At 40.8% G+C, this 24,958-nt stretch overlaps 1 protein-coding gene across 7 annotated transcripts in view; it reads left to right on the top strand.

The window, feature by feature from the left end:
* Positions 1–5,679: 5,679 nt before the first annotated feature.
* FNDC3B (fibronectin type III domain containing 3B) overlaps positions 5,680–24,958 on the top strand; it is a 327,683-nt gene continuing 308,404 nt past the window's right edge. For 3 of the 7 annotated variants that reach the window (XM_079764596.1, XM_079764601.1, XM_079764602.1), the window contains exon 1: positions 5,680–5,833. The gene's annotated coding sequence lies outside the window, so the exon portion shown is untranslated. Of the gene's footprint in view, positions 5,834–6,546; positions 6,743–24,958 lie in introns of those variants that run through there. The other 4 variants (XM_079764598.1, XM_079764599.1, XM_079764597.1 and 1 more) reach the window with 3 other exon arrangements.

Genomic DNA, 24,958 nt, shown 5'->3' on the forward strand with positions numbered 1-24,958 from the left:
CCTTGGGGGATGTCTGACTGCCAGTTTAGGTTCGATCCCAGGGATTGGGCCTAAACCGGCAGCCAGACATCCCTCTCACAATCCTGAACTCCTGGCTCCTAATCGCTCCCCTGCCTGCCAGCCAGGTCACCCCCAACTGCCCCCTCCCTGCCATCCTGGTCACTCCTAACTGCCCCCCCCGCCAGCCTGGTCACCCCTTACTTCCCCCCCTGCTGGCCTGGTCGCCCCCAACTATCCCCCTCTTCAAGCCTGGTCGCCCCTAACTGCCTGCCCCTTCTGGCCTGGTTGCTCCCAACTGCCCTGCCCCACCAGCCTAGTTGCCCCTCACTGTCCCTGCTGCCAGCCTAATCACCCCCAACTGCCCCTCCCCTGCCAGCCTGGTCACCCCTAATTGCCCCCCTGCCAGCCTGGTTGCCTCTTACTGCCCCCTCCTGCCAGCATGGTTGCCCCCAACTGCCCCCCCTTGCTGGCCTGGTCGCCCCACGCAGCCTGATGTTCAGTCATTTGGTCGTTCCTCACTAACCCCCCTGCTTTGTGAGGGTGTGAGGGTCAATTTTCATATTACCTCTTTATTATATAGGATATCACTTGTATGTGGAATCTAAAATAACCAAATTCATGGAAACAGAGTGTATGATTTAAAAACCATGAGATACTGGGAGCCAAGGACCCTCTATTTGATGATCAATATAACAGTTTGTCCAGAGAGAGGGAGAAATGAGTCTGTCCGAGGTGGTGCTGGCCTTATGAGGTAGCCGGAGTGGGCTCAGCACAGATGAAGGTGCCATATTAGCTGCTCTGCCTGGGTTAACGAGTTACTGAAGCAAGCTGAAAAAACTTGCTCCTAAATTCTAAAAAGAACTGGGAAAAGTACTAGGGGAATGAGAAGTCAATAATGATGGCTTCCAGAGTCAGAGAAATGTTAATGTGATCAAAATTTAACCCCCTGGCTACTGGTACTCACAAATTACATGTGAAATACCAAAAAGTATGCTTTTGGGAACTAAAAGAAATAATGTGGTAACTACACAAAAGATGAGAAACAATTTCAAGTATAACATTGAACCCTTCAGAAGCTGAATAGACCCAAGTGCCTCTGTGGTAAATTTACTTTCTTTTTTCAATTCATTGCTCTCTGGTCAAGTCTCAGAATCTTTTCTTGACTAAAATGGTTTATATCTGAGGTATATAGCTGGAGCTAAAGACATTCTTTACTTTATTTCTCTGTGAAGAACACACACATGCTCCACACTCCCACTCCACATACACACATATGTATGTCTTTTTATCCAGGGACAATTTTAAATTTTTTAGGAAGGCAATATTTTAGCACACGTGTTGTGAAGAGACTCAGATATAATGAGTTTGACTCATAGGAAGAAAAAAATGTCCATAGGAGTATATCAGGTATGAGAGTCGGCAAGAGTGGTAACAATGAGTATCTAGAATGTCAGACCCAACCTGCTTCCTTATAGTTGTATGGTCCAGGGAAAATCAGGTGATGAACAGATTTATAACTTTTGAAATAACTTTGCTTCAAATTTTCCTTCAATTGGAGAAAGATTACTAGTGGTAGTGCTTGGCCTTGTATTGTTTTATTAGTGATTTGGATGGCAATATGGAAAACATGCCTCTTCTACTTACCAATGTCACAAAGCTGGGAAAGGTTGTTTGATGATAGACTCAATGTCCAGAAAGTTCTAGGTAGACTGAAATGTGATAATGAAACTTATAAATAAAATTTAATAAAATTAAATATTCAACCAGTAAACATTAAAGCCAGTTAAGATGAAGTCAAGTGCATTCCTAATGCATGCCCAGCGTAACAACTTTTCATGGAAGAAGCATGAATTAATAGGATGAGGAGGCTGATAAAAAACTAGTACAATATCAAACTGTAATAGCTCAAGCCTTTTGTCCAAACTGAAGCAGGAAGGAGTATATGGTTGTATTCTGATCATACCTGAAATATTGTTGAATAAGTAGGCCCCAAAGGTGGTGGAATAAAAGGATGGAGAGAGATCTGAAAGCCATGTGAGTAGATGGAGAGCTCAACATGTTAGAGATTTTTCCCAGGAAAAGAGAGACTTTTTGCAGGAAAAGAGAATCTTGAGGGAGCATATGACAAGTCTGGTCAATTCATTGGAAGGGGAGTCATGTGGAAGGTGACTGTTGTTCTTTTGTCTGCCTCCAGAGGGCAAAAACAGGACCAGTGGGGTTAAAATGCAAGGTGGTGCATTTCAGAAGACTTGGCTTAGAGTTGCTGAGAATAGGTTGTCTTGACCAGATGCTTTTTGCCTATTGCTGGTGGTGTTCAGGCTGGGGCTGGGTGTTTAGCAGTCATAGACATAGAAGCAAAGGTTCTGCTTTGGGAGGGAGAGCAGGTTGAAAATCTTTAGTTCTCTACCAACCCTGTGATTTTATTAGCCCTGACAGTCATTCACCTCCTACCTGAATATTCTGGTAAATGTGGGACAGATATTCTTGTTTAAAATGACTTAAAAATGTATGTATTGAGCTGCAATTTGCCGTTGTCTTGCTTTGAATGATAGGAAAAAAGGTGAAACTACAGCTCTGAGTGGTTAAATTGTTCTGGAGAAATGTGTTTAACTGAAGTTGCAATGTTGCTGTTAGATCATCTTATTGACTGAGATGGCTGTCCTTTACTCTAGTTTGTACTCCAGTAAATTCTGAGCACTCTTCAAAACAGGATTAATTGGATTTTTGTCAATGTTCATTTTGAAGGCCGTATCAGATCTGGCTCAGGACTTTGGAACAAAAAGTAGATGCAAAGAGTTAATGCCCTCTATCTAAGGTTAAGATTGGGTTTCAAGATTAGAGGCAAGACTGAGCCTGCCTTTGAGAATCTAGCAACTCCAGCAATAGGCAGAGGACGGATACCGAGACTGAGAACCTAGCTGGGTCTTCTACTTATTACATAGCACTAGTCACAGTGATCTTTGAGAAAGAGGTTTAAATTGAAAATGTTTAGACTTATATAAGTATTCAGAGGTTTAATGGTTTGAGACCTTTTCAATGCTACTTTAAAAATTTATGATTTCCAATGTGTTAAAGTTGCATTTTGTTGTTGTAATGCAAGTTATTTGAGATCCAGAAGTATGACTTCCAATTTTTTTTATATATATACAATTCAGTTTACATTGTATAGGCAATGAAAGCATTTAATGTCTGTATATTTTGTTATAGGCCTTAACTTTCAGGCATCTTCATTTGGATGATAATTTGTGTATTTGAGCAAATCCTAAACAGCTTTTGAAACAAAGTATATGTTATGACTATGGATCAATAATTTGGGACTTAGGGTAACAGGTGACTTGAGGTGTCAAAACTAGATAGTAATACTCATTGCCTTGGGTTGAGGCTCCACTTCCCATTTCCAGAACAATCATTTTGGTCTAAGTCTTCTCTTTTTTCCCAAGGAGGTTCAGAGAGCATGACCCTCTGACACACTTTGTTCTACATCTGGCTGCTAGAATAATCAGCCTTGAAACCTATTTCAAACACTTGATGCCTCTATAACACCTGCCCCTTGTAACTCCCCCATTCCACCCCATGTTTTCTCACTGTGTTATCTGTCCTATTACTACCCTCCAGGAAAAACATCATTCATTCATTCAAGAAGAAACCAATATTTATTTATTGAGAAGCAGGTGCTGGAGGTTTTTAATCCTCACAACAACCTTAGTAGAAAGGCAATGTCAGCATTTAATAAATAAGAACACCCAAGCTCAGAAAACTTCAATACTTGCCCAACATCACTGGCTTTTGTCTGATTGTAATATCCATGCTCTTTCTATTACACCATTCTTCCTCTCATTTTGCAAACATCTATATTGGGTTTTTATTCTGTGCCAAAGCTGGTGTTAGGTGGTAGGATAAGAAGACCAATGAAACACTGATAAAATGTATATGAACATTTAAAATTTAATTTTTTAAGGCATGTTGTATACATTGATTCTTCTTAATTAGAACAAATTCAGTCTAGGGGAAGACATAGGCAGATATAGTTTTGTTTTCGTAATTTCTCCTGCCTACTTTTATCTCCTTTGCCAAGCCTATCATTCAACACTTGAGTTCAACCTTCCATACTCTAAAGTTTGCCCATTTTATCTCGTCATTCAGATACTTCCACATACTTTACAATTAATGTATTCAACAAACATTTATATTCAAAGCACAATGCTAGGTTGATATAAAAATGGACAAGACCCAGTCAAATGGAAGAAATAAACAATAACTTCAGAACATGTGAGAAGAACTAAAAAGAATTATGAGGTTGTGGGGAAAAAAGCTATGAGCCTGAGGGAAGGAAGTTATTTTAGTTGGAGCTCAAAGATGAATAAATGATCTTAAAATAGGGTAGAGGAATAAATATGCTTCTGGGAGAGTGAAACCATGTACAAAGGGACGGAGGTGTGCTTGAAAGTCACACCAATTCAGCGGGCGGGGGGGGGGGGGGGGGGGGGAGGGGGGCATGGCTCAGGAGTTGGGGAACCACTGCTTTTTTTTTTCTTTCTTATGCAAGACTATGACTTAGGCTTGGAACCATGTTTTAGAAAGACAGCTTCAAGAACCTCTTTGGGTACATTTGGAAAAAGAAGTCATTTAGGAGGGAGAGCATCATTTACCTGGATTCGTCATTATCCTCCACATCTCCAAAAAAAAAAAAAAAAAAAAGAATTGCAAATTCCACAAGAAAAGAAATATTTCTCCATATTCTTTTTTGTTCTTTGGGCTTTAATATGGTACTATGCATTATAATTTTATCTGATAAATGGTTTTTTTTTTTTTCTCTTTTAGGTCAATGAAAGTAATACATTGCCTCTGGTACTGAGTACTGCTTTGTAGCTTAATAGTTGAAGCTGAATGTAATGATTCAGAAAGACGCGGGGAAGTAAGGGGCCTCTTTGGGACAAGTTTTGTCTCATTTCCTGGAAAATTTGAGGGGTGAAATGGGATGCAGTCGATTAAGCATTTTGAGACTGTACAATAGGATGCATTATATTTGATTTAATTAATGTAAACTTGATAGTTTTCTAATGAGTCCTATTGTGGCCTATGAATTATGCTATGTTTCATAATACAGATTTACAGATATGAGTAAGGAACAGTCTCTGCCCTTGTGAGTGCAGACTGGTTCCTGGAAAGAGGAAATAGACATTTTAGCTGTGATATAATAAAATCTGTTTATGCTGTTAGCCTGTGAACAAAGTGCTGTGGGAAATAGAGAAGGGAGTGACATAATAGCTCACAAGATTTTTGTCGGGGTTTAAGAAAAATTAATATATATGTGTAAAAATGTCCTAGTCTTAGCTCAGATTATTACTCAGCAAACACTACCTTCCTATTGGTATTGGGCGATTTTGTTGCAGAACGTGCAGCCCTCACCGTTAAAGGGTTGCTAGCTCCCCTAAGCCTCAGACTTCTTTAGTCTGGCTGAACCCAGGTGAGATTTTGGATTTTTTTGCAAGCCTAGGTGTCCAAGACTTGGAGGCTCCCACAGTCCAGCGCATCTGAGATCGCGGTGGCGGCTCTACTCGGTAGTTTACGGTTGTGGGCGGGGCCCGCCCCCCCATGTGGTCCCGACATCATTTGACATGGCGGAATCCCTCCTCAAACCCTCCTGGTAGTTATTGGAGCGGCGGCGGCGGCCGGAGCAGGAGGAGGAGGAGAAGGAGGAGGAGGAGGAGAGCGGCGGAGGCGGCGGGAGCGGAGAAGGGGGCGGCAGCGATCCTCGGGGCTGCCGGCTGGGAAGGCGTGGGCGAACCGGTGTCTGGCGCGCCCGGAGCCCCGCTTTTCAGCCCGAGGGAAGGTAAGGCGTGCGGGCGCGGGAGGCTGGAGGGGACCCGCACCCGCACCCGCACCCCGCACCCCGCCGCCGGTCCCCGCGCGCTGGAAAGCCCCGCCGGACGCCGAGTCCGCCAAAGTGCATTCCTGTCCGGGAGCGCTCGGGGCGCGCCGGGCTTCCCGGGGAAAACTTGGCGCCACAGTGCGGGGCGCCCCGCGCTCGCCTGGACACCCCGGGAACTCGGGGTCGCGGGAGGGTCGGCCTCCGCTTGGGGGCCGCGTCTGGTTCTCGCCCGTCCCCTCCGCTTGCCAGGGCTTGGAGGGGGAAAGAAACGGGTAGATTCTTCTGGATGAAAAAAAATAAATCTGGGCAGTGGCTCCGCGCTCTCCCTCCCTTCGCGTCCCCCCCACACCCCCTCCCAGCCTCCCAGCAGATTTTGTCCGAGGAATCCGCTCCCCCTCCCGGAATCTCCGCGGCAGGAACGCGGCCGGGAGGGGGAGGGCGGCGGGGAGGCCGAGGAATCTTCGACGTGTCACTTTCCGAGGCTGTAGATTTCCATATGGTGGAGGGAGGGGGGCGGGCGTGCGAACTGGGCTCCAAGTTGCGGCCCGCCTCTCCGCGCCGGGCGGGGGCGGGGGCGGGCCGGGACCTGGGACCCGCGGCTGCGGGGCGGGGAGGGTCCCGAGCCCGCGCCGGCCCCCCGCCCCCGGCCCGGCCTCCTCCGGGACACTCCCCGCCCCGCAGCTGGCCACCTCCGGGCGCGCCACGTCCTCCCTCCTGTCCTGCTCCCCCGGACTCCCCCCGGGCTGGGGGCGGGAACCGGCGGCCGCGGCGGGACTCGGCGAGCCAGGCGGCTGCAAGCTCGGGCGGGGGAGCGGGGCGCGGCGGGAAGGAGCGGGCGACCCGGTGTGTGTGTGGGCCAGCGTCGCTCCGGTCAGTCGGTCACCCCGAGGGGCGCCTGGTGGGGATGGGGCGGGCGGGAGGAATCCGCACCCCAAGACGGCCGGGAGGGGCCGCGCGGACCGTCGGGGGCCGGCGGCGGGGCGGGGGCCCGGCGGCGTGGGAAGGGCCTGTCACTCGGGGCGGCAATGGGGGGGTTGGGGGGGTGGGGGGCTCGGGCTGTGTCCGCGAACTTTAACAAAGGTCAGGTCCCGGCGCCCCGTGGGAGCCCGAGCCCCCGGACCGGCGTCCCGGGAGACGGGGCAGGGCCGCCCGCGGCGCCGTTGGCCGGGCGCCTTGCCGGGCGCGCTGTTGGAGTCGGTGCTTTCGGAGTCTCCTGCCCTGCCATCCCCGACGGAGGCGAGCCGTGGCGTTTTATCCCAGTCCGTGCCTTTTGCGGACTTCCTTAAAAGTTACAACTTTTTCTTTTTCTCTTCGGCCCCAGCGGTTTCTTGAAACAAAACTTGGAATTTGGCCAGGATGGGCCGGCCCTGGGGCCCTGAATCCACACATCTATCTCTCCATCCTTGTTGGTTTCTAGCCTCCCTCCCCTTCTCCCACCCAGGCGCAATCACTTTTTTTTTTTGGAACGGGAGTCGTCTTTTGTTGGGTGGGCATCCCCTGATTGCTTGTCTGTTTATTTTTTAATGTGCAGTTAATTTGATTCCAATTTCCCCAGTTTCCAGGCCCTGCTAGGGAAAGCGAGAGGAGAGGGAATAAGCCACTTACCCCCCCCCCTTTTTTTTTTTTAAAGTATGGAGAAAGGTGGGGAGGCACGGTGGTTATGGGCAGAGAGTCAGAGGGAGCAGACAGACCCGGAAGAAAAGGAATCTGCTCTGGAATAACACTTATTTTTGAGGCCTCAAGCCTTGGGCAAAAATACACCGCCTCTGTTCTGATTTCTGCTGCCTGAGATACTCACTCTTCACTTTTAGGACAACGCAGGGGGAAGAGGTCTGCAGCCATAGCGGCCTGTGACCCTGGTTTTGTGCCTTGCGTGGGGGTCCGTGTTTCCCCCCTCTTTGGAAGCTGGCTGTGTGGACCTAGCATTCGGTGGGTTTCCTGGCTCCCTGGGAGCAGCTGTTAGTAAGGGTAAAACCTTTGGGCATGTTTCTGTCCCGGCCAGAGGACTTCACCCATGAGGCTGTTATAATTCTCACTTTTGTTTAGACAGACTAGAGGGGTCACCCACAAGCTGGCTATGAATGAGGCATAGCTAGTTTTAAAAAGTTATTAAAACTTGTCCTTAAACTTGTATGTGCTTTGAAAAAGTGTCTTGGTTTAAATGCTTTTAAGAGAAAAAAAATTCATCTGTAAAGATAGTGTTCATTTAAGAGAGATGTTAAAACTGCAAGATATCATCATGGAATAGGGGGTTGTAGCTTCTAATTACAGTATATACAATTTCAGGAAGATATTCCGGTAACCTTTTAAGACAGCCTTTATAAATAGCTCGCATCGGACCGTGGCTATATTGCAGAGCACTGGCAGTTCTGGGGTTTTGGGAAGAATGCTTGGGATCAGTTAGGAAGCTCTAGGAACCTAGGTAGTAGTTTACTCTGTAGGAGTTTTGGCCCCTTTTGCTTAACACTTCATTTAACGTGGTGGAATTTGATAGCATCCTTAGAAGTTAACCAGGAGAACTTTCCCAGAGTTTTCAGTTTTAGGAAAACGAGGGCCAGGGAAGGGGAAGTGACTTGTTCAGGGTTACCGTATTAAAGTCCGATATAGGATTGTAATAATAGCTACTCTATCTTGGATATCTAATGTGTACTACCAGTAAGCACTGTGTGCTGTGCTTTAAGTGCTATCTCATTAAACTTCTAATAACATTCTTTCAACTTAGATGATGTTATGGACATTTTATAGACAAAAGCATTGAGGTTCATAGAAATTAAATAACTTGCGTAAGATCACATAGCTACCAATGGCATAATAGAGTTTCTTCGATGATGGAAATAGTTCTATATCTGTGCTATCCAATATGGCACATGAAACTGCTGGGCGTTGGAATGTGGCTAGTGGGGACTGAGGAACTGCATTTTAAATTATTTACTTTTAATTATTTTAAACTGCTACTTGTGACTAGTGGTTACTATATTGGAGATAGCATTATAGAATCTTTTGACTCCCAAATATTCACAATTAGCTGGGTCCTATTGCTTTTTAGATCACCTAGTTCAGTTGTCTTTTTTCCACAGCAGTAGGTGATGCTTAGATTCAGCTCTTAAATGGTATTTCATTGCTAAATCACCTGTAACTCAGTTTTTGCTTTCACACTTTGAGTGGACCAAATAAGCACATTATTTGTTGTTACTTTAAATGCTTGCATGTCAGAGTGAAAACTGATGGACAAAAACTTTAAATGACATTTTCTTGTTTGGTTGAAATGATTATTTATAGGAATTGCTGAAAACGCAGTCAGCTTGTTGGTTATATTAGTGTAATAAAGGAGTAGAAATAGGAGGCAATATGAAAAATCACTACTCGGGAGTTGAAAAAAAAAATGACCCCTAATTCCCATGTTTACTTGTTCATTTGGCATTTCTTTTCAAATGACTTCGTAAGTGTCAGATAAATAATATAGCCAAACCATCATTCATTTTTTGTTATGTAGCTGCACAATGAAAGATTAAAATCATTGTTTTACTATCAAGGTCTAAAATCCAAATATAAAACACTACATTAGTCCACGAATTGGGAAGAATATGCTTAAGATTAAAACAGCAAGAAAGATTCTTTTGGTGGCAAATGGTCAAATAGTTTTCTGATTAGAGGATTAAATTTAAATCTAATGCATTTTAGAATTCATTTGTTAAAAGGATTTTCAGCAACTTCCTAATTTTGTGAGAAATAGTGAAAATTCTAGTCACTGTTAAAGTAGGCATTCATTTATCTGGATTCCATCCATAAATATCCAATAACCCAATACTTTTTTCTTTTCTTTTTTATTTTTTGTTGCTACTTTCAGGAAAAGACAAGTGACTATATATATATAATTGATTTCAGAGAGGAAGGGAGAGGGGGAGATAGAAACATCCATGATAAGAGAGAACCATAGATCTGCTGCCTCCTGCACGCCCCCTACTGGGGATCGAGCCTGAAACTTGGGCATGTGCCCTGACCAGGAATCAAACCTGTGACCTCCTGGTTCATAGGTTGATGCTCAACCACTGAGCCATGCTGGCCGGGCATGAGTAATATTTTTTATTAGGATTTTTAAAGTAGTAACTTCCAGGTTCACTGTAAATGTACCTGAATCTGCTATCCCTTTCATAGTTATTGTACTGCCAAGGGATAATTGGATTTCATAAGCCTGACCCTAGTATTATGATCCTGAGGATCTGCACTAGTAAATCAGCTTCCAGTGTTCTGTGTTTTAGTGTTATGTGAATTGTGTGTTTCCAGCTCTTTGAAATTTATAAATTCAACTATAGATAAGGAAGACATCCATCAATGAGACTGTTCAGATAGCTGAAACAGCCTGTTCGTATCCATTGCTGACGATAGGGAGCGTGGATATTTTCGAGGAACGAGGATGAGAGAAACAAGTTATAAATAGGATTATAGTGTTCTCATGAGTGTGAGAAATATAGGAAACTTGATTTAACTCCTGATGTATTGTTCCATTTGTAGAACACAATGTGCTTAATACAAATGAGAGATAGTAAATCTTAAAAAATAAAGATGTTGAAGTGGTGGGCAAAGATTAGAAATCATACCTCTCCTAAGGGCCACATCTGAGCATCAGTTGGAAATCAGACTGTCTAGTCTGTCAAAGCCTTTACTTTTTAGCTGCGTGTCCTTGATAAACTTCTGAACCACTCTTAGTCTGGGTTTCCTTATTTTAATGTAAGGAGAAAACATCTTGCATACAATTTCTCAGATGGGTGTCACAGTGGATTAATGAGTCGGTGTATTGAAAAGTGTTTGGTAAAGCCTTAAACAAACTCCATAGTTCATTATACTGTAAAGTTTAAAACTGAGCTGTTCCCAGTATTACTTTGTGTTTTCAGAGACCTCCAAATTGTGTTTGGACAGTTTGAAAACTCATTTTCCCCCCCTTTGTGATGAGTAAATAAAGCTTCAAGTTTTAGAAGCTATGTTTCATTTTCTCTCCACTCCTAATGGAATAGTTGATTTGTGACCTCTCAAAAGTCATGTTGTACATAAATTGTCCTAGCTTCGCTGTTTTGGGAATTTTTTTCTTTAGATGTAGCTTGTAGGTGGCCAGCATTGCTGAAGTGGACAGGACAGCTTGCTTGACTCAGGTCATTTTTGAGGTGAAGGGGGGAAAAGTACAGGGTCTTAGAGGAAATGCCAGTATTAAATGATAGAGGCATAAGCTTTAGTCCTTGTATATTAGTCTGTTATTTGAGCTTTCAATAATTATAGCTGGGAATGGGGGAAAAGAATCATTTTCAGTGTAGGAAATCTTTGCAACCTACCTGTTTCCACTTTAGAAATTACAATTGCCTTTCTTCACATTAATGAGGTTAATCCATGAAATGAGAATTTTTGTGGTAAGACATTCTTTTCAAGTTAACCTTAATTCTCCTTCTTACAGCTGCTGGGAATGTACTTAGGTGGTTGGGGAGAAGTTTTATTTTTCACTTTACTCTGAATGCCTTTGAATGTAGGAAAATATTCATAAGCATATATATGTATATGTTGTCTTAAACTATAAGTAGGGTATTATGTATTTTAAAAAGGCAGAGAATGGCCCGGCTGGTGTTGCTCAGTGGTTGAGCATCAACCTCTGAGCCAGGAGGTCACAGTTCAATTCTGGCCATGGCACATGCCTGGGTTGTGGGCTCCCAACCCCAGTAGGGGGCATGCAGGAGGCAGCTAATCTATCAGTGATTCTTTCTCATCATTGATGTTTCTCTCTCCCTCTTTCTGAAATCAATAAAAACATATTAAAATAAAATAAATAAAAAGGCAGAGAATGCTTGAATCATTGTATCTAGACAGAGGCAGGCTTTTGTAGAAGCCAAACACAGACTTATGTGGGAGGATTGACTTGATGGTTGGTACCTGAGCTCCTTGCAAGGTACAGCCAATGAGAGGTCAGTCCATAGTCATAAGCTTATCCAGATGGGAGCTGTTTATGGTGCAGGTTTAGTGTTAAGTAAGGATCAGCCTTTGGTGACCAAAGGTATGTGGTGTGGGGTGGGGACAGACGGTTGGTAGGTTTTTAAACCACTAGGTATAATAAATCAGGTTAGATTGTGATTAGCCATTGCAGGTAGGGATATTTCTCAATTTAAAATTGGAAAAAGTCCTATATAATGAAAGCATAATATGTAAATTGACCGAACGGCAGAATGACAGGTCGCTATGACGTGCACTGACCACCAGGGGGCAGACGCTCAACACAGGAGCTGCCTCCCTGGTGGTCAGTGCACTCCCACAGGGGGAGCACTGCTCAGCCAGAAGCTGGGCTCACGGCTGGCGAGTGCAGCTGTGGTGGTGGGAGCCTCTCCTGACTCTGCTGCAGGCGGGCGGTAAGGAGTGGGGGGTCCCAGACTGCGAGAGCCCCAGACTGCGAGAGGGATGTCTGACTGCTGGCTTAGGCCCGATCCCCCTGCGGCAGGCGGACATCCCCTGAGGGGTCCCGGACTGCAAGAGGGTGCAGGCCGGGCTGAGGGACTCCTCCAGTGCACGAATCTTGTGTACTGGGCCTCTAGTAAATAATAATATTGGATCAGTCTTTGAGTCTTTTTCTCTTTTTTGTTCCTAGTTGAGATATGCAAGTTTAGCATTCTGTAACTCTGGGATTGTAATTTCGATACCCTTGGGTGATGAGATTCCCTTGGCCAATACTCAAGTCAATTTAGGCATTAACTTTAATATGTTTTGTTTCTATAATATTACAGTTGTTGTTAGTATTTAAAAAACTTGGAGAAGATTTTAGTCCGATGCTGTTGAGCCAAAGTTAGCATTGAGATTATGTAAGTATCAGTGTTTAAAATGTCCCTTGTATTAAATTATTATATTTGAGTTTAAAATGCAGTTTTACTTCATTCATTTGTTTATTGACTCAGAAGACATTTATTGAGTTCTAGACTAGGTTCTTTGTTAATGGAATATTTTATTATGTTCTGACTTTATTTTTTGACAAATGGAAGGCATTTTTGTTTACTTACAGAGGTATTTTGCTCATATTTTTTGGAATGTTGTGTAGAGAACTGTGTACCACCAACTCCTAGGGTAAGATGGTGGCAACTTTAATTCTTTGCTCTTTTCTGAAAATTTGAGGAATGTTAAAATTGAAGCATCTACAGGCTATGTTAAAAACTAAAATTTTGCCCAGCTGGTGTGGCTCCTCTGAACCAGGAGGTCATGGTTCAATTTCTGGTCAGGGCACATGCTCAGGTTGTGGGCTCTATCCCCAGTAGAGGGCTTGCAGGAGGCAGCCGGATTGATGATTCTCTCCCATCACTGATGTTTCTATATCTCTCTCCCTCTCCCTTTCTCTTCCCTGACAACAATAAAAACCCCACTATGCTTACATTAGAAGTTAAGGCTTATGATATATTCCTGTTTTGACTCTGGGAGATAAAGATTTTAATAAAGTCAACAAATCAGAAAAATTTAAACTAAGTTGATATAATACTAACACAGTTAGTATTATAAAATTACAAACAGCTCTCTGTTGAAATTATTGTCTAGAAAATTCTTTATACACGAGCAACTGCAGAATGTTTGAGAAATAATTGAAGATTCTAAAATCCCAGGAAATAACATGATTTAATTTATTCTTAAGGGACTCAGATTCTCCACAGCTGATGAAAGAGGGGTCTCTTAAAGGTAACTCCATTGTTCTGGATATAACTAATTAGGGATTTGCAATTAATCCAGGCAAGTCTAGCATAAAGTTTGGCTTCCTATTCTATATGAAAAGGTTTTACTGTACCAGAGGTTTAAATAGATCATAAGTGGGATAGTTACCTAATTAGGAATAAACCACTTTGGAAAAAATCAATTGACTTAAAAGCTGTGTAAAACTGCGGTATGGGTTGAAGCTAGTTCTACTGCTGGACTTTTTATAGAGATGCAGGGCCCTTGGAAGTCGTTTGACCACCATGAAGTAAATGTTGAATTACTCAATGTCATCACGTGAACTAGGAACAGTTTACCAGCAAAAGTTAGTTCTTTATTTTTGTATGCAAAATAAACAACAACAACAAGCAAATATCCCCGTTCTCCATTTCACCCCATCCCCACCAATAGACTTCATCTATGCTTAGGGATTGTTTGGGAGGTTTTCTGTTGACATTTTTTGACAGTTTGTTAATTTCTTTTGTCATCTGTAAGCACTTAATGGCAAATTGGTTAGAGCAGGTGTTAAACATTTAAGAACCTCTATCTCTTTCCTGCCTCAGGGTTTGGGCCAAGTTGTGGAAAGTCTGTGAGTAGTATTTAGATAAGCTCATTAGGCTATCTCCTCCTCCACTTTTACTAAAGGGAGGCCTTCCGGGGCAGGTTAGCTCCAGGTATTGTGTGAACTGACAGAAGAGTAAAATTTTTAAAAAATATGTCAGGATATTTACATCCAGTTACTCAGACATGAAGTTTTCTAGCATGTGACTTTTTAGGGGTTAGATTGACCAGGTCTTACGTGCAAATTATATGGGTAGGATACTTAATATATTTTTAGGATATGCTCCCTTTTTTCTTGTATTTTAAAGTACTTTTTCAACATGTTCTATATCTTTTATTGTTTACATTGTTTAAGAATAAAATACTAAAAGTCCTTAGATATTGCTGTTTCTGATATTTCTGTTGTGGTTTTTCTTAGGAAAAATCACTCTAATTTAGAGTAATGGAGGTAAACAGTCTGAATTAATGAATCAGAAGATACTTAAAAGTATATTGAATTGGAACCCTAGTGTATTGGTGTTGGGAATGTAAAAAGGTACAGCTATTGTGAAAACAGTTTTGCTGTTCCTCAAAATGTTAAACATAGAATTCCCTAGCAATTCCATTCCTAAGCTTATACCCAAAATAATTGAAAGCAGAGACTCAAATACTTGTACACCAGTGCTTATAGCAGCATTATTTAGAATATCCAAGAGGTGGAAACAACTCAAGTGTCCATTCACAGATGAATGGATAAACAAAGTGTGTTATATATATACAATGGAATATTATTCAACTATAAAAAGAAATAAAATGCTGACACATGCCACAACGTGGATGATACTTGAAAATATTATCTAAGTGAAATGAGCCAGACACAAAAGAATAAATATTGTAATGTTCCCACTTATATGAGGTACTTAGAATAGGTAAATTCATGGAGGCCGAAAGTAGAATAGAGATTACCCAGCGGTACGGGGAATAGAAATTATTGCTTAATGGGTACAGTGTTTCTGTGTGGAATGATGAAAAAGTTGTGGAAATGGATAGTAGTGTTGTTTGCACAACATTGTGAATATACTTAATGCCATTGAATTGCACACTTAAAATTGTTAAAATGGTAAATGTTTGTCATGTATATTGTACCATAATAAATAAATGAAAAAATATTGAAGGAGATTTATTCCACATGATCTGTTTGCCTCTGTTTGCACCCCCTTGATCTCCAGGCCAGTGTGTAGATAGCTTCCCCGCCCCCCCCCCCCCCCCCATCTCCTATTGCATTGTAAAGGGAGATTTCCCCTAGGCCATTTTTGGAGATCAGAGTTTCCTGATTTTACTAACTGATTTAAATTTAAGAGGAGACTATCTAAAAGAAGTATGTCTCTGGAGGGAAAAAAAATACATTTTAATATTTAGATGAACCACATAATTTTATCCACAGATCATATAGGCACATGCAGATAAACATAATTTATCCTGAATTTCACCCTGTTATTTAAAAACCAGGAGTACAATTAGAGCTGTTATATGTTCTAACCTTTAAAGATTAAATTTTGTCATTTTCAGTACTATAGGAAAAACTTTAATTTTTACTTAGAGAAATAGTGTAAGTCATCTCAGCTAGTACTCATGTAGGAAATGCATTGTGTTAACATTCTTCTTCCTTAAAACAAATTGGAAGGGTATAGAGTGAAAGAAAGAAGCATGCAGTATTCTGTTTTATTCATCAGAACTTGTCTCTAGCATCCAATAATTTCATAGAAGTTACTGCTTTCTGAGTTTTTTTTTTTTGGTTTTGTTTTTGAGATATTGATGTTGAGTTTGGGTAGATCACTTAAGAAAAGATGGGGCAGGATTTTAAAGTAATTGGATATAAAGCTTAAACATCAGTTGTAAAGTGCATGTTAGGAATACTGAAAATAGACAAAAATTCAAATGAAAAAATTTAAGTATATGTGCAAATAACCAGTTGTGGGGAAAATTACATACTGAGCACTATGCAGTATTTGCCACCCATAATAGTTTATTAATTCCTGAATTCCTAGAAAACAGTAGGAAGTTGCAAGAGTATGATGCTAATGTATATGCCTGCTTTGCTTTCCATATGGGTATATTATCTTTGCTGTGTATGTAAATGGCTTTCACACCATAGTGAGCCATTTTTGTGGTCTCCTAATTACTCTAGAGGTAGAATAATTAGCAACTGACATCAAAAGTTACTGAGTCACAGTCTCTTTATCTCTAGTAGAGATATGGAGAATTATAACATGTCGACAGCAGTCTTCATTGATTTTTGGCCCACTCAAAAGAAGTGTCACATTCTATTTTGCATATCCTCATTATATTCTAGAATCATCATATAGGTAATTTATATTTTTCTTTAAATGCTTGCACTTTATCTATACGTTTCAGAACACTTGTCTTTTTCAGTGTTGTCTGGTTGTCTCTTTGGCACCCTTACTTGAATGCAGAGATGATTACTGATTTAAATTAGCATCTTTCATGGTGAATTCCTGGGGTGGATGGATGGATAGATGGGTGAGTTCCTAGGTTGAATGTGCCATTAAACTCAGTACCTCTCACCAGGCACTTCTACTTAAGTTGATCTCTTTGAAGCATGGGCCATGTTGTAGACCTTTTTGTGTTTCCATCGTTTCTCTCATTTTTTTTTTTCCCGTCATGGTAGGGATGTAATAAATATTAAATTAAAACAAAGGCATGAGTCACCTTCAGTGCAAACCTAGCCTTTCATTTACTGTCCTTTTAAAGAAAGTTCTGCAGAGAATACATGAGCTTTTTTCATGTCTATACCAGATTGCTAATTGATTTTGAAAATTTGAGCAAATAACTTTTATTTCTATTCCATAAGAATGTGGCCCTTGCTTTTGTATATTTTCCTTGTCTATTGGAGTCAGTCAGGAATTATAAATTAAGAAAATTATTTTTTGGAAAAGATAACTTTTCAGAGACTTGTGGTAATTTAAAATGATCCTCTTGTGGGCAAATCCTAGAAGGGAGACATTAAGGGACAGGGAAGAAAAACAAACAGAATGTGCCTTGCTGTGAGACGTTGGGTGCCCAGCTGAGAGAGCTGATTCTGTTAGACTATTGGCCAGAGTCTTTAGTGCCAAACTAAGCCTTGGAGAAGGGTCAAAGAGCATGCCATGGAAACCTGAGGAGAATGGCCTCAGCTACTCGAGGTGGAGTCCGAGGATGCCTGAGAAAAGAAGAATCTCTTGGAGCATTACAGGGTGTTCAGGGCGGGTACAGAGGGCTCCTATTTATTATGTCTGGGGGGAATCTGGACATTTTTACCCAGGTTTCAGGTGAATGAGATGATCAGGCAAGATGACCAGGACACCCAAGCTTGGGAAATTGGTCCTGTAAGTAACCTGACCTTTTAACTTTTTTTGACCCAATGGTTGGAAGGAAGTGAGGTGAAAGGAGTACTCAGGAGACCAAAAGACTCTAGTTAGGAACTAGGGAAGAATTGAAGGGCTCTCAGAAGATTTTAGAATCATCTTCTTTTGGGTAAAATGATAACCAGCTCTTGGCAGTTTTATATAGAAATGAAGACACTTGTCATTTGTGCACTAAACTTCCAAACACTCTGACCGCAAGTCAGATGTACTATGTAGTAGTGACCAGCAGTTGTCGAGTACCTACCATGTGCCAGCCGCTCGCACTTTCTCTCTCTCTCTCTCTCTCTCTCTCTCTCTCTCTCACACACACACACACACACACACAAACAGGTCATTAAACTGACTCTGAAAGGTAGATGTTACTTCTCTTTTCCTGTGTGTGTTTCTAGTATCTGCAACAGAAGCTGGTGCCTGTCACGTGTCCTATAAATGTTGGTTAACTGAGATTAGAAGACATGCTCAAAAAGCTCTAAAAGGTTCAAAAGACACCCTCGACTGATTGCAGAACCCTTTTCAGCTGTATCACACTGCTTCTCAGTTCACATTAAAAATCTTACTTGTTCCCAATTAAAATATATATATTATTTGTTCCTCCGGACTTGGAACAGTGTCTTTGTGTTTCCAGGTAGCTGAATGCTACGTGTCAGTTGAGTGCCTTTCATGTATTCAACCTGTCTATTGCCCAGAAACCTAAACGTTATTTTTGAAATAATAATAATATTCTGGACATCTCCTAGGAGGGAGGTTTTTCTGGATTGTTTTCTGTAATAGCAATTTAACTCTGGAGTGAGAGAAACCAGAAAATAAAAGTATACTTCATAGAAAGTCATATATAAGAAGTTCAATATAGAGAATGAGAAAAATCTAGAGCATTTGGTTAAGAACTGGTAGTAGTGTCTTACTTTTTTCAGACATTTGAAAACCTATGAAAGAGAGTCCTTTTCATTCAGTGGTAATAACAGTTTTGTCCATCTTGTGTCCCTCGCCTCAATGCCTTTCACTGAAGTTAATTTATATGAAGATCGTGTACTTATAATTTGCACTTGGACAAGCAAGTCCTCCTATTGCTAATACTGACACTTTCTCTTCTGTAAGGTTAACAGTTTGTGGTGTTTGGGTAGCACCAAAGGCAGCCCCCGGGATGGGCAGCACAGAACCAACTAGAACTGCCTTATTTCTGTGAGCTCAGAGAACAGCCCGTGTGGTTAATAAAAGGTGACCTCAGGATTCAGAGGAGCCCTGTGCTTTCCCAGATGGCCCAGGCTAAACCTGGGGAGCTGGCAACCCTAAATGCTTCCTTTGTTAGAAATCATGTAGCTCTCGACTCCATCTTTAGAAAGTGAGTTCACTGGAGGTGAGTTAAGGACAAGGCTCTGAAGTGGGACCTGACTTGCTTTCTTTACTTGTGTTTGTGTGGGTCGTGTGGATGAAGAGACCAATGAAGATGCAGCCCTGAGGCTGTATTACCTAAAAACTTTTTTTTTGCTGCCTCGCAGAAATGCTTCTCATGGCCCAGACGGAGCTCCGTGCTTCTCTGGGGAATGGCGAGGACTGTTAGAACCACCTTCTCTTGTTTCTCCAAACTTCTGTTCGGAGAGAGGCTATAAATGCTAAAACTCCGCAAGAGAGGGCGGCACCCCCGAAAAGTGCTCCTCGGTGCCGGGCTGACCGTGTCCGAGAGGCCTTTGCCTTATCTCCCTTTCAGGGCTTAATTTTTAAACATCTATTTTATGCCCTAAGATGTAAAGGAAACAGTTTTAAGCATCTATAAACAAAGGAATATGTTTTAATTTTAGGATTTGGGCATTTTAATTGCTTATATTTTAAATTGCTTTGACCCTCTTCTATGTAACCCTTCATAGCCTTTTACCACTTTTGCCTAAAAGTGGAGATTTACTTATAATTTTGGATAAGGGACACTCAAACTCTCCCATGTGTGTATATTTATATTCCAGGATGTTATAAAATCAGTAGCTTTGAGCTTCTTAGGAAGGAAGTTCAATTTTAAAAATGCTATCTTTTTTAAAAAAGAGAGCTACTGGAGGAGGGAAAAGGAATGGAGAACACTTTTTAAAAAAATTGGTGACACTGTGACCAATAGTTGCCCCTATTTCCCCCATTTGCCTCCCTTACCCAGCCCCCGCCCCCAGCCCAACTCCTGGCTTTCACCACATTGTTGTCTGTGTCCATGGGCCATGCATATATGTATATATGTTCTTTGGCTAATCTCTTCCACACTCCTCCCCTCTGAGATCTGTCAGTCTGTTCCATGTATCCATGTCTCTGCTCCTATTTTGTCAGTTTGTTTTGTTCATTAGATTCCACATATAAATGAGATCATACGGTATTTGTCTTTCTCTGACTGGCTTATTTCACTTAGCATAATAATCTCTAAGTGCACCTATACTGTCAAAAATGGTAAGATATCCTTCTTTTTGCAAAGGGTAAGATTTCCTAATTTTTTTTTAATAGCTGAGTAGTACTTCATTGTATAAATGTACCACAGCTTTTTTATCCATTCATCTACTGATGGGCACTTGGACTGTTTCCAGATCTTGGTTATTGTATAACACTGCTTAGAACATAGGGGTGCATATATTCTTTCCAATTGGTGTTTCAGGATGGCTTTAATTAACAACATATAACTTAATTGACCTTTAAATTTCTTTATAATGAAGAAACGTAGTTATTTCTAGGTTTATTTGATTTTGAGATATTTTAATCCTGCTATGTGATTACTGTGCTGTAGCATTAATTGCATCTTAATGATACCTCTGACAATATGAATAATTTTGAAATGTAGCTTTTTAGATTTTTGCCATTTACTGGTTATATTAAATTCAAACATGGAAACAGAGTTACTTCCTATTTATGTTTCACTTTCCGATTCTCTTAAATTATTTCAGTGTTCTCAGGAGTTTGTTCAAACCTATCAGGGCATAGTGACTGGCTAAAAAGAGAAAGGATTGAGGATTCAAATAAATTTCTCTACCTAATTACCTTAGCTTCAATTCATTTGGGGTACTTTTGGGTCCCAAGTGTCTGCCATTAACTTTCGAGTTTTGCAAGTTTTTCTTCCTTGCTTTTGTGATGGCAGGGACTGTAGAAGTGAATAGAGGAGACTGGGGCAGGCCTGGAAAGGATGTAGCATCCATGAAGGTGAGCGAGTTTGTTCCTATTTTGTTTCTCGTGGGATAAGTTTTCCAAATTCTAGTTTCCACTGAGTCATCGGTGAGTTCAGTAGAGGGACAATTGTATTCTGCCATCAGATGTTCTGCTTGGCAGATTAATGAAGAGCCAGCCTTTTAAAAAAAATGAAGTGTTTAAAAAAACACTTTAAATACAGATCCCTGTGTTTGTATATCTTCAGTAACTTTTAATTTTAGCCAATAAATAACTTTCATAACATTTTTTTCATTAAAAAGCATAGAATGATTTTCTAGAAAGTTGAATTCTAAGATTAAAAGGAAACATTTTTAGAGAAACTATTCTTCTTGGGAATTCTTTAGTTCTTGTCTCTATATAATAGCAGCTTATCAAATATGGCATGGGAAACTACTCACTTAACTTGGAATTAATATTTTTGGTAAGAAGGTAAATCCTTAATCATCATTTATAATGGGATGACTAAGCCCATGGGCTCTGGAACTGAGACCTGAATTTGAGACCCCACTGGGCAGATTTCTAACTCTGACTTTGGTTAAGTTTTTCAATCTCAGTGGCTTTGTCTGTTGAAAGGAGTTGTTGTTAGGACTATTGGGCTCGGCAAGTGCTTTGAACAAGCTACTATCTTATTCTTTTGTCCACTGACTATAGACAGATTTAGTTGTTGGACATACTTCTTAATGGGATAATGGTTATTTAAAACTATTTCCCAGTTACTTTAAAAGTGTATAGGAATACTAGCATCGGTTTTGTTTTGCCACTGACTCCCTGAGTGTTCGTGGTTCAAGTGACAGTTTTGTGACTCATCGCTAAAGTCTTAATTGAGCTGTTTACCTTAGTAATGTAAGGTAGTGTGGGCACAAAAGGAAAGAATATGTGTAGGAAGCACTGTGGGGAAACAAAAAGCATGTCTGAAAATAAGTACTGCTTCTGCCAATATTTTTCTTCTTCCCTGCCCCCTCAAGAGAGGTGGTCCCTCTTTAAGTAGATATATGACAACTCTGCTTCCTCTCCTAAGTCTAGGATCAAAGGAAAGTTGTAATAAAGGAGAGTCACTCCCTCCCATTCCCTTGCCCCTTTTTTTTGTGGATGTTGTTCTAACTGTGTTTAAGAGAGATCAGGCCTTGACATTAGTGGGTGAAACCATGGAGCTCCCAAGAGACCTGCCTTTCATCTCTGGGTCACCACCTCAGACGGTGTTCTTCATCTCTATAATGGCGCAAAGATGGCACTGCTGGGGAACAGTGCACTGCAGGTTAAGACCTCGCAGTATTTCTGGAATCCGTAGCCACTTTTGCTGTTTATTGTTCAGATGCTCATTTCTTTAGAATGACATAGAATGTTCTGCAGAGGTGTCAATGACTAAAATAGTTTGCTTTGGCAGTGCCCAGATCTCACCAACTTCTTGTAAATTAGAAGCCCAATTCCAAAAGAGTAAGAGAAGAAAAATAAAACTGAATTTTAGCTGGTTGTTTACTGGCAGGGTTGTTCCAGACATAAACACAGTTGAATGGAAAGGATAATAGGAATTGGAGCCTGTCTTGCTCTATGAGAGTGAATGAGGCAGTGTTAGACCTTAATGTTGGAGAGAAAAAAAAATAACATTCACCTTTTAAAAAAACAAAACAAAACAAAAAGCCGGCAGTCAGTGCAGTCTTACTGATGAAAATGAAAGGTCAATTTCTTCAGTGCCCCACCTCAGTGCATGCCTTGGGCCATGTTAATAATGACAATCCTATTATTTTCTTGCAGTAGGCAGGAAATGCTGTCTACACCCATTAGACTTGTATGAGTGGCCCCTGGCTGGAAATGAAGAAAATTTAATTTTCTAACTTGCAGGGAGGGAAAAAAAGAATCATACAGTGCTGCACAGAGGTTGGTTCTTGGGCTGGATGGAATAAAACCAGTGTCATTTAAAAATACTTGATGTTCTTAATCACAGTTATAGAGACATTTGGCCCTTATCCACACTGAAATCATGAATGGACTTATATGTAAATTGGATGTGTAGAAAACCTGTCTGAATATTGTCAGAACTGGCTCAGTTCTGGACTTTTTACCACATTTGCAAACTGCCCAGGTTTCTCACATGGCCCACCTTTGGCTGGAAATATGCTTGAAGGAAGGCTTTGTCACAGTTTTGTCTCAGAAGATAAATTTGCTTTTCAAAAGCAACATTCATGTTGAAAAGTCGCCTTATTCATTAGGCCAATCAATTACTTTGTGGTTTCAGTAACAAGAAAAAAGTTGGTATTCGTTAATGTTACAGAGAAAATATGTGAGCTTGTTCTTATATACCGTCATCAGTACCTTTCAGAGTTACATTCCCTAATCTCACACTTGGATTCCACTACTTTTGTGTCCTTTGTTTAAGAATGAGATCTTTTTAAAAATGTTTTTTTTTTTTTTAAGGAGTTTGGTATCCCTCCTGTATCTTATCTCTACATTTTCTAATAAGGCAAAGATTTATTTTTTTTAAAGTAACATATTTTGCTCAATAGCTTTTATTTTATTTATTTTTATATATCTTTATTGATTTCAGAGAGGAGGGGAGAGGGAGAGATAGAAACATCAATGATGAGAGAGAATCATTGATTGGCTGCCTTCTGCATGCCCCCCACTGGGGATTAAGCCTGCAACCTGGGCATGTGCCCTTGTTTGGAATCTAAGTTGGGACTCTAAAGTCTGCAGGCCAAACCAGCTAGAGCAAAGCAAAGATTTTTATTGCTATTTTGAGATTTGATTTATTGGGATGTTCTATTACAGATTTTCAGTTGGCATATAATTCATTCTTCTAAAAACACTCAGTACCCATCAGATCTTAAGTTGAAGGGACTTGCTGGGAATCATAGGAACAGCCAGAACTAAAAGAAGCAGATGTTTCAGTCTTTATGTTCAGCGGAGGTAAAAGACGAAATCATCCTATTTTAATGGACCTGTAGTTGACATCCAACAGAAACATATGGTGTTAGTACCATAACATCAGGTCATTGTATTCATTTTGCATTGACTAAACATGTAGAGGTTTCTCTTCTTCTTTTTTAAAAAATGTTTTTCTTTATTGATTAAGGTATTACATATGTGTCCTTATCACCCCATTGCCCCCTCCCCACCACCCCACTCATGCCCTCACCCCCCTGGTGTCTGTGTCCATTGGTTAGGCTTATATGCATGCATACAAGTCTTTTGGTTGATCGAGGTTTCTCTTCTTGAAATGATATATTGGAAAGGAGTTTCTAACAGCTTCATAGGGAAGAAGAGTAAACCAAGGGAGTTTTTTATGAACACAGTCTTTTCTTTTTGTCTTAATTCCTAAAATGGTTAGCAGTTTACCTTAAGTGGTGACCATTTTTTCCTGACATTTTGCTTCTGGTTGTCATTAATATGAACATAATTCATAATGTTTATTTTCCTCATTTATTTGTCACTATAGTACTTACAAAAAGAAGCAAAGCATGAGATTCTTGACTGTTGCAGTACCTATAGTATTATGAATATATGTTTTGTAAAATACACTTAGTGTATTTTACAAATCATGTATGTGTACATGGCATAGTACACATCTGGGAGGACATTTTTAAAATCCAAATTTACCTTTTCATTTTAAAAAGAAATGGGGCTTTCTAGTAGCCTTTTCCATAGTAAGCATCCCAGTGGGTTTTTTTTTTTTGTGTGTTTTTTTTTGACACCTTTGAGATTAGTCCTCCTCAAGGACTCCTGACACTGTTTGCACCCCATTGCGTGGGAAGTTTGTAACTTATGTATAAAAACAGAGTTAAAAGGCTTTGAAAAATTTTACTTCATGTTTAGAGTGTTTGGGAGTCAAATGTTTTGATTTGACAAAATTATTTTCTTGATTGGAAATTTAGATTTGTAACGGTTGTATGGATTATTAACCTAGCTGAAATTCTGTTATAGATTGTCTAACCCATTAGTCAACAGAGCCAAATATCAACAGTACAACGATTGAAATTGCTTTTGAGAGCCAAATTTTTTAAACTTAAACTTCTTCTAATGCCATTTCTTCAAAATAGACTCGCCCAGGCCGTGGTATTTTGTGGAAGAGCCACACTCAAGGGGCCAAAGAGCCCGCATGTGGCTCGGGAGCCGCAGTTTGCCGACCACGGGTCTAACCTATTTACTTGAAATATATCTGGTGTATTTAAATTTGGCAAGAAATCAGATCAAAGATACAAGTTAGGCATCATTATTTATTTTTCTAAGGCCTAACGCAATTCATGTTTTGCCATGGAAA

Source organism: Cnephaeus nilssonii, assembly GCF_951640355.1.
Source record: "Cnephaeus nilssonii genome assembly, chromosome: 3".
In the NCBI taxonomy this organism is placed as follows: domain Eukaryota; kingdom Metazoa; phylum Chordata; class Mammalia; order Chiroptera; family Vespertilionidae; genus Cnephaeus; species Cnephaeus nilssonii.